Source organism: Ovis aries, chromosome 15, assembly GCF_016772045.2.
Source record: "Ovis aries strain OAR_USU_Benz2616 breed Rambouillet chromosome 15, ARS-UI_Ramb_v3.0, whole genome shotgun sequence".
Lineage (NCBI taxonomy): Eukaryota > Metazoa > Chordata > Mammalia > Artiodactyla > Bovidae > Ovis > Ovis aries.
Window position 1 is genome coordinate 29755161 of NC_056068.1, and position 19080 is coordinate 29774240.

Here is a 19080-nt window from a genome sequence, read left to right on the forward strand (position 1 = left end):
GACCAGGGTGACGACCCCAGCAAGAGGCACCCTGGTTCCACTGAGGCTGGTGGGGGCGGAGGAGCCACCCTCAGGTTGGGGAGGAGCCACCCTCAGGCTGGGAAGGAGCCACCCTCAGGCTGGGGAGCTCCTCCTGGGGGTGTCGCTAGGGCACTTCAGATCCCGGAGGGAACGTTCTCCTGCAGGACCTTGGGGTGAGGACTGTAATGAAGGACATTGCCACCCTTCCCACAAAGTCCTGGTGTAACCTTCAGGAAACATAAGCTATCAAGAGCCGCAAACAGGAAGACAAATACAAGTGGAGGTCGTGAGTGCCATCCTTGGTAAAACCACCGCCGCCACACCGTGGCCACCTCAGAGAGGGTGTGAGCCCCTCTCTCCATGAACACATTTTCCACCTTATGTTGAAGGCAAGAAGCTGTGGGGATCTTGGGTTTAGCATTTCCAAGGGCGGTTACAGCTATAGCACCATCCAACCCTTCCCCAGGCCTTAGACCTCACGGTCCTCCATCCCTGCCCTCCTCTCTCGGAGTGATGCCAGCCTGGGCCCAACTTTCTCTGCCAAATCTTAGACCTCCTGGCTCTGACCTTTTCCCTCCCTTCCCCCCTCTTTTATCCAGGTTCTCACACAGTTTCCCTGAGGAAGAAATGGAGGCAGCAGGAAAGGACCAAGGAGTTCCCCATTTCCAACCTCAGAGACCCCACACCTGCCCTGGAAGCTGCCTTCTCTCGTGGTCCCCCGCGGGTGTGGGGCAGAGAGGCCAGGCCGGTGCTGGACAGTCTGGCTGCCTCTGTCCCTCTCCCTGCCCATCTGGGCCTGGCGCGGATGTGCTGCTCGTGTCCTTGCTATAAACAGCTGCCCGCCTGGCACAGAGGACTTCTGCTGGCCCCCGCCCCAGGCCTGCGGGGCTGTTTACTCCGCCGCCCCCTCCCCCATGGCACAAGGCAGAGCGCTCACTTAGATTAATTAATCTGCTGCCCGGCCTGCTCCTCCGGCCCATCTTTTATTCATGGACAAGCGGCATTCTCTGCTTTACCAGGACGCGAGCATCAATATTTCATCCTTGCTTCGTCTGCCAGCGTCCGCTCCCTCCTCCCTGCTTCTCACCGGCTCTAGGACCCGGAGAGCTGGGCCACGCTGGCCTGACCCAGGGCGTCATCACAGATGTCTATGCTGCCTTCAGCTTGCCCGCCGTGCCATCGTGGACTCCAGAGTCTGCGCAAGAAGCCCTTCTGAGTAAGTGAGCTGGAGAGGCGGCGCCGGCAGAGGGGCCAGGCCTGGAGGGAGCGTCTGGCTCAGGGTCCCATGGGGTCGAGGGAGACGTGTCCTAGGGTGTGTGGGGGAGAGGAGGGGCACTGCAGCTGGCATGACGGTCTTGTCCCTGTTTGGCTGGGTGGTTGTCAGGACGGGGGATGAGGGCCATGCCTGGCACAGATCCTGGCACACGGCAAGTGCTCCTATTTCTAGCTTCATCTGTTCTTTCTTCATTTTCCTCCTAGACCAGGTGTCGTTGGTTTTTTTCCACCTCCCAGGCTTAGGCAGGTGGATGAAAGAAGCAGCACGGCTGTTCAGGAGCACACATCCCTCTGGCCAGCCCCCAGCCCGTCTCATCTCGTCCACTTGAGGTCACAGAGGAATCCGCTGCGCTCTGCCCGGGGGTTCCTGGCAGAGTGTGGAGCCGGGATGGAAGCAGTCACTCTCAGGAGGCCTTTGGGCAGACTGTGGTCCTTTCTCAGGCCGGTGGCCAGCTCTGCATTTCTGGGTTGGGACTGGGGTTGAGAACGCCTGCTGAGGTGAGCCCCTGGAGGAATTGCTGTGTCTGGCACCAAATTCCCCCTCCCTCCATGAGGGCCAGGTGGGGCATCCCACTCCCCTCCTTTCCTCACCACCCATACCTGATAAGTGCCCGCCCCCTAAGCCCCCCAATACTGCTGAAATCCAGCCTCTTTGACTGTCAGCTGCCACCCTGGCCATGCCCCTCCACCTGGTCTCCACTCCCTCCCGTGTCCCCTTCAGTCTGTGCTCAGCACAGCAGCTGTGAGCCCACCTGGCCGTGCCTGGCTCACCTGTGCCAGCCGCCGGACCACACAGGCCGGCAGGCTCCCCGGGGCCTCCTTTTCTTTCCCAGGTGTCCTCCTGGCTCACTCTGTCACCTCCTTCAGGCCTCTGCCGAAGTGTCACTCAGCCCCACCCAGTGCGCTTTGAATTTTCCCCCCAGCGTCAAGCATGCTGGTTCCTCAGTTATCCACGTTCACTGTATACCTTTGGCTCCGGCTCACACAGTGAAAGCTCCCCGAGGGCAGGAAACACTGAGATTTCGTTCACGGATTCACCTCAGAGTAGTGCTCACTAGGAAGGCCTCAATAAATGTGGAGTCTCAGTGAATGAGTGTGTGAGCGAGTGAATGAGTGCATAAATGGACAAATGTGGGAGTGAGCAAATGACGTAAGCGAGTGGATGGATGAACCAATAAGTGGGTAAACGGATGCGTGAATGAGCGAATGAATCCCCCGAGAGTGTTCCACGGCCCATCGAGGATGGCCCACAGAGGGTAACTTTTCTCTTAGACCTACGCCCTGGGAAAACGTCAGCCTGTGTTGAGAAACCGATGTTCAGCCATGCATTTATTCCGTGTATGTATGGAGAACCTGCTGTGTGCCAGCCTATCCAAGGTGTTGTGGGAACGGTAATGGGCAAATTGGGTGGACACGTTCGTCTTCTAGTGCTGAGTATTCACCTTCTGGGTCCCTGGGGGGATTGTCACTGGTTTCCTTTCTGCTTTGGCTGCCCCCAAGCCTGGAGCTAAGTTTGTGAATTTTTGAGTACTAAAACTGACCCCTTGATCTCTCTTCGTTATTCTACTTTTCTTCTCCCTGAATCTTGTTTCTGAATCTTTTCAGATTCAGAAAAGGGACGCTCATCCCAGGTCTGCGTGGTGTCTGGTGGACTGGCTCGGGACACCGGGCAGTGGCTGGCCGGCGCCTCCTCCCGGTCCCTCTTCTGCACCCTGGCTCTCTGGCTCTGGCACCTTCACCTCTAGCTCGGTGACTTTGCTGCCTGCTTCCTTCAGTCCCTTCTGGACCTGCCTTCTCACTGGCATGGCTGAAGATGGGGCCCCACTACTCTTTCGCTTTGATGAAATAAATCATTTATATGTTAAATCTTATTGTACACATTCTTGTAAACTACTTCAGAATCTTTGGGCAGCAAGACATACATAGATGACTGCTTAGGGATGAGTGCGCATATGTGTGTGTGGGGGGTGGGGTGGGGCTGGCTCTCCCTGGAGAGAGGGGGCCAAGAGGAGACAGAGGGTTCCCCAGAGGGAGGAAGCTGCAGCACAAACCTCCTGTGCTGGAGGAGGGTCCCGCCTGCCGGCCCTCCTGACAGGCCCTCTTCAAGAGTCAATCTGATCTGCTCAGCCACAGCCCAGCGACCACTTGGCCCTGGTCTATTTTGTCACCAGCCTGTCGCCTCCTGATGAACTGCCCCCTCCCCAGCCCCCGCTGGCCAGTCTTGGGCTTCACAGCCTCATTCGGGGATCAAATCATGGACCATTTGTCCTTGGCCCCCTCTTACCATCACCTCTGCATCTGAAGTTTGGGGACAGGAGAAGGGATAGATGGGCTTGAGCAATTGGCACAGAGGGCCAGAGGTGGGGTCATTCAGGGGAAGATGAGGAAGATGGGGTGCTGGCCAGTGGGTCACAGATGCGCCCGTGTCTCTCAGTCTGGAACCACGTCTTCCCCCCACCACCACTGCAGCTTTGAACGACTAACTAGACTTTTGGGGGTTGGGCAGGGGTGTGACCAAGAGAGAAGGGGACTTTGGCCTGAAAACCAGAGGCAAAGTACCCTCACTGTGCGCTCTTGTTTGGAAGGTCTCACTCTGACCCTTAGCCTCCTCCCCCTAACATACCCTGTGGTCTCAGAAAGGGAGCCTCCGTACGGGTAGCAACTTCCTTGGTGCCATTGCTGAGGCTGTAAGAGGTCACTGCTAATAGTCACGTACCTCTAAACAAGTTAAGTAACTTCTCTGTGCCTCAGTGTTAGCATCTGCACACTGGGGATAAGGCTCCTCACAGAGCTGTTGTAAAGATTAAGATTACCTAAAAATTCAGCAGAATGTCTGCATACAGTAAGTACTCCATAAGTGGTAGCCACTATTATTATCATTTGTCACAGTCTAGAAGGTTCTTCCCACCCCTATATCTCTTTCTTACGTGCATAGCCTAAAATTCCTTCTCTGCTTATTTCTTGGAATGACAGTTCTTGAATGACAGTTCTTCCAAAGCTCCAATGAAGAAACACAAAATAGTGCCTGACAACACTCTGTGAAGGTTAAGAACAGGGACTTGAGGTCTAATGCCTCACCTTGTATGCTGTGTGACCTTGGGCAGCTCCCTAGCCTCTCTGAGCCTTGATTCTTTTTCTTTTGATGAGATAACAGATCCAGATGTGGGCTTCTTCTTTTTTTTTTTTTTCTTCCAATATTTATTGTCATTTATTTGGCTGCACTGGGTCTCAGTTGCTACATGCAGATTCTTTAGTTGTGCCTTGTGAACTCTTAGTTGCAGATGTGGGATCTATTAATAGTTCCTCACCAGGAATTGGGAGTGTGGAGTCTTAGCCTCTGGACCACCAGGGAAATCCCTCTAGGGATCTTTTGACCACAAAACAAGACCAAGTGTTTAAGACACTCAGCATGATGTGCAGCGTGGCCTGCGTGGTCTAGAAACAGGAGGCTGTCACTTTGCAAGGCGCTGGTCACACATCACTGCATTGAGGCTGCCCTCAATTCTGAGCCGGCAGTGCCGGGTTCACCGCGCCCCTTCTTGGGGAGAAGACTGAGGTCATGAGAGGGGAAGTGACTTTCCGAGCTGGGCAAGACCTTGGCCTCCTGGCTTGGATACTGGCTTGCAGAGCCTGGCTCAGGTGGCCATTGGTCTTGAAGTGATGTGAGGAATCAGATGCCTTGCTCCTGACCTGAGGCCAGGAGGGAGGGAAGGGGGCTGGCAGGGGTGGTGGCAGGTCCGAGTGTGAGGTAGCGCCCCCATGCACCCTCCTCCTGCGGCTCCCAGGGCTTGGCTCTGGGCTCAGGGGTAGTGGGTGTCTACAGTAGAGCCTGTCCGTAGGACTGGAAGTGGTGTGCCTGCCCCCTGCCCCCCAGGGCATGGCCTTCTCTGGTGCCTCCCAGGCTCAGGAGGGCTACAGACTGGCCCCAACCCAGGGAAAGGCTTTAGACATGATTTCACTTTTTATTGAGATTGTAAGTGGCGGGGGGGGAAAGACAAGTAAAAAAATAGCCCATCTGGGCTGAGCAGGGGAGAAAGCAATTTCCTTCTGAAATCTCCTTTTCTCTGATTCTCAAAATTTGCAGTTTGGAAATGTCTCGGTGTCTCTGGCTGGGGTGTGGGCCAGGCCACCTAAGAGTCACCAGGGTGAGGTCCAGAGAAGTGGCTAGGGAGGGTGAGGAGGGACCAAGGCCTCTTGATTTCCAGTCCAAGCCTCAAGGCCAGGCCGGGGGTGGGAGGGGGGTGGTGTGGGTGGGGATCGTGGGGCAGAGGAAGCGCTGAGGATGGAGGGTGAACAGGGACTGGCGGGGGTCGGAGGTCCTAGTGGGCAGAAGGGTAGAGGAAGAAACAGCAGAGACTCCCAGGCTGCTGGGGTCGGGGGTCCTCCAGCACCTAAAAGAAGTCCATGCTTGGGGTCAGTGTCTCAGGAGATCTCATGGGGCAGAAGCACAGATCCATCCTGAAGGACAAGGAGTTCTGATCCCTTTCCTGGAAGGGCCCATGGGTGCTGGGTAGTCAGGTGGTCCCTCGGAGGCCTTGTCAGGGACTGCAGGGGCATGCGTGGTAAAGGGCCAGCCTGAGCTTGTCCTCTTGGGCCATTCTCCACGTTCCTCGGATGCCCCATCCTCAGCCTCTGCTTCTGTGTGTGGACGTGGTCCGGTAGGCATGGCACGGCCGTGAGGATTCCAGCTTGGGGTGCAGGATGGGCCCTTGCGGGTGGGGCAGAAATAGCGGGTGAGTCTCACTGTAGGGCTTCCTCTGGTCTTGTCCTTTCCTATGACGTGGTGCTAACCCCATGTCCTAAAGCACCAACCCTCCAACTAACCCATCAGCCACCAGAGTCTGCCAACTTGCCAATCAAGCCACCATCTCACTAACCAATCCAGGAACCAGCAGCCAGCACATCACCTACTGTACATGGTGCCATTGTACCACCCCAGCAACCCTCTAAGTAGCTGCCAACCAACCCACTAACCAGAAAGCCCTCCAACTCGTCTGCCAACTAAGCTGCTCTTCTGCCATTCTACCACCCCACTAACTAGCCTATCAACCAACTCACCAGTCAACCCATCACCTCACCGTCCAATCTGAAGATAGAAGCTACACAGTAATTGAACAGGAAAGGTTTGATATAGAGAATTATTAACTGGAATAGGGGCTGACTTACTAAGGATTACCTACTGTCTGTTTTAATAGGAGACTGATTTGCTTACTCTAAAGAAACAAGGGAATAGCAGATGTCGGGAGTGGCCACTGCTTTTGGGGCTGAGGCAGAGGTTAAAGGAAGGAACAAACCCGGAAGAGCCTCCCCCACCTACACGCAACCAGGGCTGATGTCACCACCGGGCTAAGGGAGGTCACGGCGAGGCCCCTGGATGGCAGAAGACATGGCGAGGTGCCATGCTGGCAGAACTCCCTGGGAAGCTGCCTTTGGGGTTGCTCAGGGAAGGTACGCTGTCGATGCCTCACTGCAGGGGCCTGGAAGGGAAGCCCCTTCTTCCTGCAGAGTCTCAGCTCTTGCTACTAACAAAGCTTAACAGAGGACTTCCCTGGTGGTCTAGGGGTTGCGAATCTGCGTGCCAATGCAGGGTACATGGGATCGATGCCTGATCTGGGAAGATCCCATGTGCTGCAGAGCAACTAAGCCCAGGCACCACAACCACTGAGCCCGTGCTCTAGAGTCTGTGCTCCACAACAGGAGAGGCCACTGCAGTGAGCAGACCCGGCACCACAACTGGAGGCCAGCCCCCGCTCGCCACAGCTAGGAATGGAGACCCAGTGCTGCCAAAAATAAGTGAATAAAATTTTAAAATATTATTAAAAAAAAAAACCTTAATGGAGAGCCAGCTGGTAAAGGAGAAACATTCACAGAGTCCAGCCATGATCACCGTGTAGGTGTTGAAGAGTCATCTGAAGCTAAGAGGCAGTAAGGTAACAACTGACATGCCCATTCTCCCCCCTTCCCCTAACGCAGCAAATCAGTTCATTGGCCGATCAGCCAATCAACGAACAAGACTGCTTTTCCAGCAACCCATCCCACACCCCATTAATTGGCAATCCTCTAACCTATGTACCAACCTACCAAACTACCTACCAGCCAGCCCCAGCAACCTAGTTTTCTCTTTTTTTCATTGGTGTGTATCTGTTAATTTCATACTCTCAATTTATCTCTCCCTGCCTTGCTCCTTTGGTAACGTAAGACTGTTCATGGGGTTCTCCAGGCAAGACTACAGAAGTGGTTTGCCATTCCCTTCTCCAGTGGACCACGTTTTGTCAGAACTCTCCACCATGACCTGTCTGTCCTGGGTGGCCCTACATGGCATAGCTCATGGTTTCATTGAGTTAGACAAGGCTGTGGTTCATGTGATCAGTTTGATTAGTTTTCTATGATTGTGGTTTTCATTCTGTCCACCCTCTGACGAATAAGGATAAGAGGCTTATGGAAGCTTTCTAGTAGTCATGTATGGACGTGAAAGTTGGACTATAAAGAAAGCTGAGCACCCAAGAATTGATGCTTTTGAACTGCGGTATTGGGAGAAGACTCTTGAGAGTCCCTTGGACTACAAAGAAATCAAAGCAGTCAATCCTAAAGGAAATCAGTTCTGAATATTCATTGGAAGGACTGATACTGAAGCTGACACTCCAACACTTTGGCCACCTGATGCACAGAACTGACTCACTGGAAAAGACCCTGATGCTGGGAAAGATTGAAGCCAGGAGGAGAAGGGGACGACAGAGGATAGTTGGATGGCATCACCGGCTTGACGGACATGAGTTTGAGGAAGCTCCGGAAGTTGGTGATGGACAGAGAAGCCTGGTGTGCTGCAGTCCATGGGGTTGCAAAGAGTCGGATGTGACTGAGCGACTGAACTGAACTGAACCGTAAGATTGGTATTTCTGTCTGAGTCTGTTTTATTGATGTTACTCTGTTCCAGGCACTGTGCTCAGATCTGTGTGGACAGTTTCCACCCTAAAGGAGAAGTACTTTGGAGTAATTTATCTAGATGGGGGAAACGTGACCAGCTAAGGGTCAACAGGGACCCATCACACTGGTGACATCATTGTATGAACAAACTCTGAAGTTGGTGGTGAGAGAAATGGTGTGGGACAGCTTTGTGGAGGAGGGGAAGTGATTTGTGTTTTGAAGACTGAACAGAATGGAGGTTTAGATTGGAAAAGGGATTCAGAGGAGGGCAGGTAGGGACAAGCATCTCCCATATCTCTGGATGAAGGACTCAGGCACATGAAGACTTCAGCATGACGGGCTCTCCGTGCTAAGGGGGCCCTTCATCCACAGCTGCACTGGGTCTGCCTGTGATGGGGAGCGCCATCATGACCCTGGGAGGGGTGCTGACCATACATACTGTCAGCTTATCCCACAGGCCGTGGACAGGCTTTCTGTCTAACATGGCTCTTCCATTTTCATCAAGGACAAAAATGAAAAGGAAAAAAGGTTCAGGCAGAATTCAGGAAGAACTTCTAGCTCAGACCAGCAGGAGTCTCAGGAATCGCTTCTCTGTAGACCTTGAAGAAGAGAGACTCCTGTTTAGCTGGGCTGGCTGAGATATTAACCTGCTCAGAGGCAGGGGAACAACGGAGATGACCCTTCCTAACCTTGTTGTTAAAGAGTTCCCTGTGCCCCAGGTCCACCTGTTCGCAGGCTCCCAACAGCTCAAGTGCCATTAAGTCTCTTGGAATAAAAATCTGACTTCAGAATCAATTGATGGAGAAAGGTTCTCCAAACATTCACCAGCGAAGGTAATTAAATTCCGATAGGAGAAGATGGAGCGGTGTGACAGGGCGGTGGGGGCAGCATGCTGGCGCCGGGCTGCTGAGCAGTGAAATCGCAGGCGTGCGCAGCCCAAAGCTGGCAGCAGCACAAAGGAAATTGGAGCAGTCAAATATTTCCCTCCTCGTTGAGTTCCATTTACATGTTTATAATAGAGGTTCTTAAGGCCCTAATGAGAAGGCTGCTCATTGCAGGGAAGAGGATGATTAAGGCTCTGCCAGACGCGATCGGGGACAGGAACAAAGGCCTGTTAATTACTACAGAAGGACAGGAGGGGAGCCAGGCTCGGCTCGCAGCTCCCCAGGGCCTCCCCAGGCTGGTGCCTCCTCTCTCCAGGCACACCTTTGCCCCTACTGCTTCCCCACATCCCCCTCCTCCCGCCTATGACCTCCAAGGGGTGGGGTGGACGGATCCCCAGGGCTCACAGGGGCTTGAAGATGCAGATGCTCCCATCTCCCCTCCTTAGGGGGTCATTTCAGGCTCTGCCTGCAGATGACCTGTGGTGGGGGGAGGGCGGGCTGGGGAGCAGAGGGAAGGGAACAGAAGAAGCAACTGCAGAACTGGCTGGGCTCCCACAGACCCGTGGCCTCCAGGAGGCAGCTTGCAGGGGCTTCCGGGCCCTCAAGGGGGACAAGGCCCCTCTTCCCAGCCTTTAGGACACTGGGGACACAAGGCTATGTCTGTGACGATCCAGGCCACAGTGACGTGATGATGTCATCTGATAGGAAGGCTGAGAGAACCTCCCAGGTTGATTTCAAGGCCACTTTAATAACCAGAGTTCATGATGTGGTGGAGAAAAGAATACAGCTGGGCCAGCAGACTTAGGGCAAGACAGACCTAGGTTCAAATCCCAGGTCTGCTATTTGCTAGTAAGCTTCAGTCTCTTCAGATGCTCCCTGCTGGCTCAGATGATAAAGAATCTGTCTGCAGTGCAGGAGACCTGGGTTCAATTCCTGGGTCAGGAAGATTCCCTGGAGAAGGAAATGACGACCTACTCCAGTATGCTTGCCTGGAGAATCCCATGGACAGAGAAGCCTGGAGGACTACAGTCCATGGGGTCACAAAGAGCTGGACACGACTAACACTTTCACTTTTCACTTTCAGTCTCCTCATGGGTAGAAAGGGAATGGTCACACCGACAAACCTACACTGGGTTTGTCTGATGATTGGATGAGATAATGCAGGTAGCCTGGCATACAGTGGGTGCTGAGTGCATGTTGGTGACCTTCCACCCGTTCTGTGGGGCTGAGTTGGTAGCCTGAGGGGAATACCTTGGGAGTCTTCTCTCAGACCTCGCAGGGCCTGGGCTGAGCCTGTTCAGCGCTGGTGTGCTTCAGCAGGTCCCTGCTCTGTCTACTCGGCTTGTGCTGGGTGTCTGCGGACAATCTGGGAAGAGCAGCTCTCAGTCCCCCAGGGAAGGCTGGGGGCACTGCCTCTGGGTGACTGTCCACCCAGTACTGTGTGTTTTCACCTGAGTACCAGCCTGAGGGCCTCATCTGTGCTCCATCCTGAGATCCTCACCTGTCTTCCATCCTGCTCCTCAAGGCTCAAGAGATGAGGGGAAGATGAGAGGAGAGAGAGGAGAGGACCAGGCCTGGGTATCTCCCTGATTTCCGCATGGGGAAGGAGGATCAGAGGAACAAGAGTTACATCATACAAAGCAGAGTGAATCTGGCAGTCAAGAGTGGAATTTGAAAAACTCTGATTTTTAGGAAAACGATCATCTTGTAAAGGCCTCAACCAGAAATTTCCCAATTAGAATCTTGGTTGTAGGCCCAGGGGATATAGATGAGATGAGAATGATTCTGAAGGCAAGGCAAAGACTTTAAGATGAGAGGCCCAAACTCCCTGGAGGATATGGTGCTATCTTGGCTTTCTCAGGGGTCACTCACAGGCCCTCAGAGGCTCAGTTCAGAGGCTGTGATGTCATGGAAGGGATGGTAGGGGAAGGCAACTAGGCTGTCTCAGGTGTCTGTGTCCCAAGGTGCTTTCCTTGGAGCTGTCTATGGTGCTGGCCTCACATCTCATCTAGCACACACAGCCTGGCTGGCCTCAGCTCTCTAGCTGGCTGCTCAAGGTCTGTCATCTCCAGAACCCCGGGCCATAGCACTGACCCCTACTGCAAGTCCCAGAACTTTCAGGCACACCTAACTTTAAGATGAATTTTCGCTCATGTATTACTGTTAACAATAACCTAACCCAATAACAATAACCTGATCGTAATGTACAGTTTAGAGTTCACCTTAGTTAGGACTCTAACTGGAGTGCAGACTGGAATCCAGTACACATCTGAAGTTCAGTTCCACCCTCATCCCTTCCTTGAGATGAATCTTAAACACTATCCTCACTTCTAACCTCAGCCCTAGAATCGGTCTGCGCTTGACCTCTCACCCTACTCTCAGACTATACCTGAGCCCTAAAGTCTTTGGGGTGAGTGAAGACTGGCTCCTCCCTCCCTCCTTCCTCCACTCTCACTCCTTGTCACCATGGTTGAGCACCTGAGTTAGGGGTAGAGAGTTGTGTCCTTCTACCCCCGTTCTCAGGGAACTTGGCCCTCAGTGTCCTCACTCACAGAAAAGCCCAGGGGTTGATTAACTCATGCTAACATCAGCACTGAGACATTCTCCCAGGAGGAAAGTCTTTGGAGAAGACATTGTTATCATCTCGCAAAGGCAAACGACGGAGGTGGACCATGGGATGCTTTGGATTCTGCCCAACACCACCTGCTGTGTTTCTCTGCCTCTGGTCCATTGTGCCCCTAGTGTGGGTAGGGAGGGGAGTGATGGTACCTCTCATGGAGGGGAACTTCACGGAAGAAAAGCAAAAAACTGGTTTGTATGTAAATAGAGAGGGGTGCTGAGCGGCACAGTAGAATCAGACACGAGATCACCACCTACAAGTCCCTCCCGCGCTCATCCCACTGAAGCCTCACAGTACTCTCTGAATGGGGGGTGGGGGTAGGGTCCCATTCTGAAGCTGAGAAAGTTGAGGTTCTGAGAGGTGAAACAACTTGTCTAGGTGGAGAACCTGGGAGTTGTATCCAAGTCTTCAGGCTACAAGGCCCTGAAGCTGGGGAAGGGATCCTAGAGGAGGAGGGGGGAGGGCTTCACGAGTGAGGGGAGGGGGTTTTCCAGCTGCAGGGATGCGGTGCTGGGAGGGGCGAGTTGTGGGTTGAGGTGGGCGTTGAAGAAGAGAGGCTGGTCAAAGCTGAGATGGGTGGATGGGCTGGGAGGGCCCCTGGAGGCTGGTCTGGACTTTGCCTTGACTCAAGGCTGGGCACTGGGGGAAGCTCAGAGAGAGAAGAGAACCCCGTAGCTGATTCTTCCTGCGAGGTCTTCCCATGTGCCACGTGGAGAAGCCAAGGAGTGAGATGGAAAAGGGGAGCAGAGGGGGAGCCAGGAGAAGGCACGTGATGTTCCTGGGGTCCACAGCCTACTGAGCCTCCCGTCCTCAGCAGCCTTCCCCCTCCCCCCTGGGGTCTTCTGCTCATAGCCAGAGGGACCTTCTGTGATGCTCATGAGGACTCTTCTCTTCAAGAAGCTGGGCCACTTCCGTTTTTCTGCCAAATTCCATCCAACTCTGTTTCTTAGCTTTCTGGTCACTTGTAGTTGAGGTGAATATGTTAACAAGTCCTCCAAAGTGAGGCACTGTTGAGACTGAAAGGGGCATTGATATAATGACTGTGTGGAGGCTGCAGGTGTGATAATGGGGTGTACACCACGGTCTCACCCCTCCAGCCCAACCCCTGGGCGCCCCAACACTACCCCCAACTCCTAGGATTCTGCCAAGGTGTGTGCCTACATCTTCTTGGGCCTGGAGGGCTCTTTACTGTGAGAGGAAAGGTGTGGCATGGGGGTTGGAAGCTGAGCCCTGGACCCAGCCCTCCACTCATGGTGCTCAGATTTTGGGGGGGCACCCCTCCTCCTGGGCTTGTCTCCCTGTGTGCTGCGGTAAGCCTCTCAGTTGCGTCCAGCTCTTTGTGACCCCATGGACTGTAGCCCGCCAAGCTCCTCTGTCCATGGGGATTCTCCAGGCAAGGATACTGGAGTGGGTTGCCATGCCCTCCTCCAGGGGATCTTCCTGATCGAGGGATTGAACCCAGGTCTCCTGGATTGTGGGTGGATTCTTTACTGTCTGAGCCACCAGGGAAGCCCAGATATTCACTCCTGCTCAGCTTCTCTTCCAAGCAGATGGGGAATGTGATAGCACTCAGGAAACGGATGCACTGTTTACATGAGGCTTGCTGGAGTTATTGTTCCTTTTCTTGCCCCAATTTTGGCCCCAATTATTATTTTTAATTATGGTAAAATACACATAAAGTACAGTTGCCATCTTAAGCATTTTCAAGCGTATAGCTCAGTAGTCTTCATTGTAATCGTATTATTGTGCAACACCTCTCCAGAATTTCCCATCTTGTGAGTCTGAAGCTCTGGACTCATGCAGCAACAATTCCCCATCCCCCGCTCCCCCCAGCCCCTGGCGACAAGCATTCTGCTTTGTGTTCTCGTGGATTTCACTACTCTAGGAACCTTGTATAAGTGGAAATTGAAGAGCATTTGTCTTTTTGTACCTGGTTTATTTCACTTAGCATGATGTCCTCCAAGGTTGAGTATCATATGATAGTTCTATTTGTAACTTTTAGAGGAACCCCCACACTGCTTTTCGAAAAATTATTTATTTATTTATTTTCGGCTGTTGCTAGGGAGGCCTGGCGTGCTGCGATTCATGGGGTCGCAAAGAGTCGGACACGACTGAGCGACTGAACTGAACTGAACTGAGGTCTTGGTTGCTGTGCCCGGGCTTTCCCTAGTTGCAGTGTGTGGGCTTCTCACTGCAGCAGCTTTTCTTGTTGCAGAGCGCGGGCTCTGGGCGCGCAGGCTCAGTAGTTGTGGCACATGAGTTTAGTTACTCCTCACATGAGGGACCTTCCCTAACCGGGGATTGAACCCACATCCCCTGCATTGTCAGGCAGATTCCTAACCACTGGACCACCAGGGAAGTCCACCGTACTGTTTCCTGTAGTGGCTACACCGTTTCTATTCCCACCAGCAGAATACAAGGGTTTCAGTTTCACCATGTCCTTATCAGCATCTGCTTTGTTTTGATAGTCGGCTGACTAATGGGCATGAGGTGTGATATTTCATTGTGGTTTTGATTTTCATTTAGTTTCAATTTATTTATTTAGGCCCCTATTTAGTTTAATTTCCTTCCACCATGAAGCTTTCATTTCCTGTGGCATTCAGCAACCCTGCTCTGCTCCTTCTGGGATTCTCAGGCTGGTCTTGCAGTGGGTACCTGATTATCGCCCCTCCCATCGATCACAGACTGCCAGCCCTGCGTGGGGGAGGTGGTATCTTTCCTCTGTCAGCTTTAGCACAGCCTTGGGTGCCCAGGGAGGCTCCATCATGTTGACTGGATGTTGATTGAACAGCCTTTAGTTCAGTGTTTTTCAAACTTGAATCAGAACCAGTGAATCAGAGTTGTCTGGTGGACTTGACAAACCTTAAATTGCTGAGCGCCATCCCCACTGTGGGCTTCCCAGGTGGCACTGGTGATAAGGAATCTGCCTGCCAATGCAGGAGACGCAGAAGACTCTGGTTTGATTCCTGGGTGGGAAAGATCTCCTGGAGTAGGAAATGGCAACTCACTCCAGTATTCCTGCCTGGGAAGCCCCATGGACAGAGGAGTCTGGCGGGCAAGAGTCCCTAGGGTCGCAAACAGCTGGACACGACTGAGTGAGTGCGAACAACACACTCCCAATTTCTGATTCAATAAACGTGGGGTTGTTGCTCAGATGTGTCCCACTCTGTGACCGCATGGACTACAGCATACCAGGCCTCTCTGTCCCTCACCGTCTCCTGAAGTTTGCCCAAGTTCGTGTCCATTGCATTGATGATGCCGTCCAGCCATGTCATCCTCTGATGCCCTCTTCTCCTTCTGCCCTCAGTATTTCCCAGCATGAGGGACTTTTCCAATGAGGTGTTCCAATCAGGTGACCAAAACACTGGAGCTTCAGCTTCAGCATCAGTCCTTCCAACTGATGCAATTCAGGGTTGATTTCCCTTAAGATTGACTGGTTTGATCTCCTTGCTGTCCAAGGGACTCTCAGGAGTCTTCTCCAGCACCACCGTCCCAAGGCCTCAGTTCTTTGGTAGGGCCTCAGAATCTCCCTCAGGTGGCGCTGATGCTGCTGGTCCAGGGACCACACTTTGAGAACCACTGCTGTTCTCAGCAAAAACCTTGCCTGCCTTCCAGGGAGCCTTCAGTCTAAGGGGGAACAGGCTGAGAGGAGATGTTCTCAGGGGGGTTCTGTGTGTGTGGTGGGGAGGAGCAGCACCTTAGCCATCCAGGAGGCGAGCTCCTCTTGCCTAGAGGGAGCAGCAGCCTCCACTGTTTTTGGAGAATGTTCATTCGTGTTGGATGTCCTCAGCCAGAGCTGCGCCATCCAAGTTTAATCTGCGCAGAGCAATTAGAGGGAGGGAGCCGAGCGGGGAGTGGGGGCTGGGAGAAGGCAGCTGCATATTTCATGCTGTTCCAGGCTTTGAAGGTCCCGGGAAGGCAGGCTCACGCAGTCAGTGACAGCTTCATCGACGCAATGAGGGATGGGAGATACACCCTGCCGAGGGCGGGGTGCAGAGCCTGGGGCTCATCATGGGGGTGGAGGGACTGTGCAGCAGGCAGGGGAGGTAAGGGTTTAGATGGAAGCAGGGGAGGAGACTCTGTCATCAAGGCCCTCCTGTAGCCCAACCCCTTCTCCTCCAGGATGTAGGGGCGGTCCTGGGTTTCCAGGAAGATTTTCAGCTGCAGCCTCTAAGGGCTTGCTTCTGTCCCCAGGGACATATCTGGAACATTCTTCTCCCTCCAAAGAGATATCTCAACAGTCGCAGAAGGTTCTGGCAGAGCAAAACCCCAGGGTGCCTGAAATTGCCCCCAGCTGGTGGTATCAGGAGTCTCTGAATTGAAGAGAATGGGGCTTCCTTGGTGCCTCAAATGGTAAAGAGTCTGCCTTAAATGTGGGAGACCTGGGTTTGATCCCTAGGTTGGGAAGATCCTCTGGAGAAGGGAATGGCTACACACTCCAGTATTCTTGCCTGGAGAATTCCATGGACAGAGGAGCCTGGTGTGTTAGGGCACGACTGAGATCCAATACTTTCACTTTACTTTTCATAGGGCTCGTTACTATTTGGTCTCAGATCTGCAGGCTGTTTGCTCCTTCCTCCTCCATCCCTCACCCCAACCTCCCACCAGTAGAGGTCAATTTTTGCAAAGCTTGTAATTGAGGGTTTGGTAAGAAGCTCTGAACATTCTAAAAATGCCCCCTCCTTTCTCTTAGTTAGGGTCATACTGCCCCTCATCCTTAGCACAGACCTGAGGTAGGAATTTAGATCTGCAATTCAGGGTGATAGGAGAAGAAAGAAGGCAGGGTCCTTGCTCAGAGACAAGCCTGGCTTGGGGACACTGACTGGGACCAGAGTGGGGGTCTGCATGGGGTCTGTGCCTTCAGTTTTCAAGATAAAGACTCAAAGTGCTGTTAGCACCCCAGAGTTGGCTGCATGGACAAACATGCCCTCTCTGGCTCAGCAGGACACCATGTGAGCCTCATAGAGTCTGTGACTGTGGTTTCTTTACTCACAGATATCCAGATGGTCATCAGAGGTGGGATGGTATGGAAACCTGGACAGGAGCCAGGCAGCTTCAGCTGCACTTCTGGTGTGTCCCATTTCGAGGGCTCCATTTGTCCTTCCAAAGGACTTTTTAGAGCCATGGGGTAGGACCTGTCCCTGGGAGGTGGGAAGGGTTGATGTCAATGTGGTACGTCTTTCAGTCAGATGGACCAGGGTTCAGATCCTGCCTTTGCTTCCTAATTTCTTGAGAGGTGAACTTGGGCAAGTCATGTGACTTTCCAGAGTCTCAATTTGCTCATCTTGAAAGTGGGGATGTGATTTCAATTCTGCAAGGATGTTGTGAGGATATGATGCATGAAAACCAGCACAGTGCCTGGCGCCTGCAAGCTCCTGATAGTGGGCACAGGCAAGGCCTTGGGACAGGTGCACTGAAGCTGCTCAGGGCCTTACCTGGCCCTGGGTCAGGTCCCTCCAGCCCAGACCAGGTGGAACCAGGGACCTGGCCTCCAGCCCCCTCCCTCAGAGCGAGTTGGAGTGAGCATTCAATCCTGATTAGCTCCACCAGGCTCCCTCGTAACCTTTTCATTAGGAAATTATGTTTAATAGAAATTGTTCTGACATCTCTCAGCAGCGTTTCCCTGCAATTCATTACCACCTCCGGGGAGGGGGGCAGGTGGCTGAGCGGCTCTCGGGCCTGGATCCACGGAGAGGCGCCCCCCGCCCCCTCCCCTTGTCCAGTTGTTGCCTGTGTGGACGCGGGATAGAGTCTTGGCGATCCCACCGAGAGGCAGACCAGCTGTTGGAGCAGAGATGGGAACGCTGCTCTTAGCACCCTCCCCGGGGTCCCATTTGGGACTACCCAGCTGCTGCCAGTGATGCTTGTGCATCAGTGGCCTCCATTCTTTTCTGTTGTCGCACTGCCCCCAGAAGGGGGAGAGCGCACTGGTCTCCGGCTGCAGTGGAGCGGGAAGAATGGGCGGTGTGTTCTGGCCTCTGCTGCCCTCTCTGCAAACTCTCTCCCCTCTGCCTTGCTCCCTTCCTCCTGAAGCCTCCCGGGAGGAGTCCCCTCCAGGTGGGCTCTGCTGTCACTTTTCCTCCTTCAGCACCTGGTCTGGGGAGGAGGCATCTACACCTCTTTCTCACTTCACCTGGGGAGTCTGGTCTGCATCCCTGGACTGGCTGGGAATGGGGAATCAGAGACTTGATCAACCGTTGGTCTCATCCATCAGGGCCACCCAGGCCTAGAATCCTCCTGTTTCCATCCTAGCTCTGACAGTTCTGCTTTTCACACCCAACCCTGGGGCATGGGGTTGAGGCAGGAGGGCTGAGGGGAGTTCTTCTGTGTCCCTCCTCTTTCAGTCCCAGGCCCCAAGATGCCTTACCCCACCTTGCTACCTTGGATTTCCCGCTCTGCGAAATGAACCAGGTCGCTCATCCTATTGTTTCCTGAAGAAAAGAGAGAGCAAGGAAGCTTGGTGCTGAAATGGTCCTTGCTTCTCAGGGCTTGGAGATCCGAGGAGCCAGCTTGGATGCCCCCATATGCTTTTCTGACCCAACGGCTGGTGAGACCCCCTTATTTCCCCATGAAGGATCTGAAATTAGCAGCAGCCTAATCTCTCTCTGCCATATCACTCAATAGTGTAATTGTGCAGAAAAAAATGTATTAAAATGCAAAACACTCAGTTGTACTTCTTTATGTTAAATCCCTTCTTTGCTCTATCTCCCTTTTAATTTTACAAGGTTTTTTTCATCTCTCCCCCTTCTATAAAAGGGAAAGCTGGGCATGCAGGGAATCATTTCAACTTCCCTATAAATCTCCAAAACGAATACTTAAATTCGAGGAAAAAGTACATTCTTACACCTTTAATTTCCCTGCTATGAAGTGTAATGAAAAAGCCTGATTATTTTTAATTCTTCCCTTTAATAATTCAGCAGCAGAGTGATTTAAGACTAGGATTCATAATTACCTTTCTGCTTTCTTGGCAAATGAAGTTTTAATAGAAATGAGAGCCCTGGCAACTGAAATGGATTTCAACAGGTGGCTGAGGGGTCAGGCCTGACACCAGCTGGTGTCGGAGCATCTCTAGGGCCCCTCCAGGGTGTGGGGTCTGGACAGGGCATGTGGGCCTAGGAGGATGGAGGGAGAAGTGAATTGCTTGTGCCCACTGGGGACCGTCTGTCATACCAGTAATCAACGGGCAGCATGCATGTTGACTGACGGACCCATTAATCCTGAAAGGGAGAAACGGGTGAAAAGTGGCCCTCGAGAAAGTCTTCCTAATCAGCAGTCATAAACGAATAACCACAAGGTTAATGACAGTAGCCACCATTATTGGAGCAAATACATGTGCCTGGCTCAGTGCTAAGCGCT

The 19080-nt window shown here is 53.0% G+C and overlaps 1 long non-coding RNA gene across 1 annotated transcript; it reads left to right on the forward strand.

The window, feature by feature from the left end:
• Positions 1-1182: 1182 nt before the first annotated feature.
• LOC105602205 (uncharacterized) lies at positions 1183-3162 on the forward strand. Its single transcript, XR_006056336.2, has 4 exons — positions 1183-1237; positions 1501-1794; positions 2569-2634; positions 2902-3162. It is a non-coding gene; the product is annotated as an uncharacterized LOC105602205 (long non-coding RNA).
• Positions 3163-19080: the final 15918 nt, after the last annotated feature.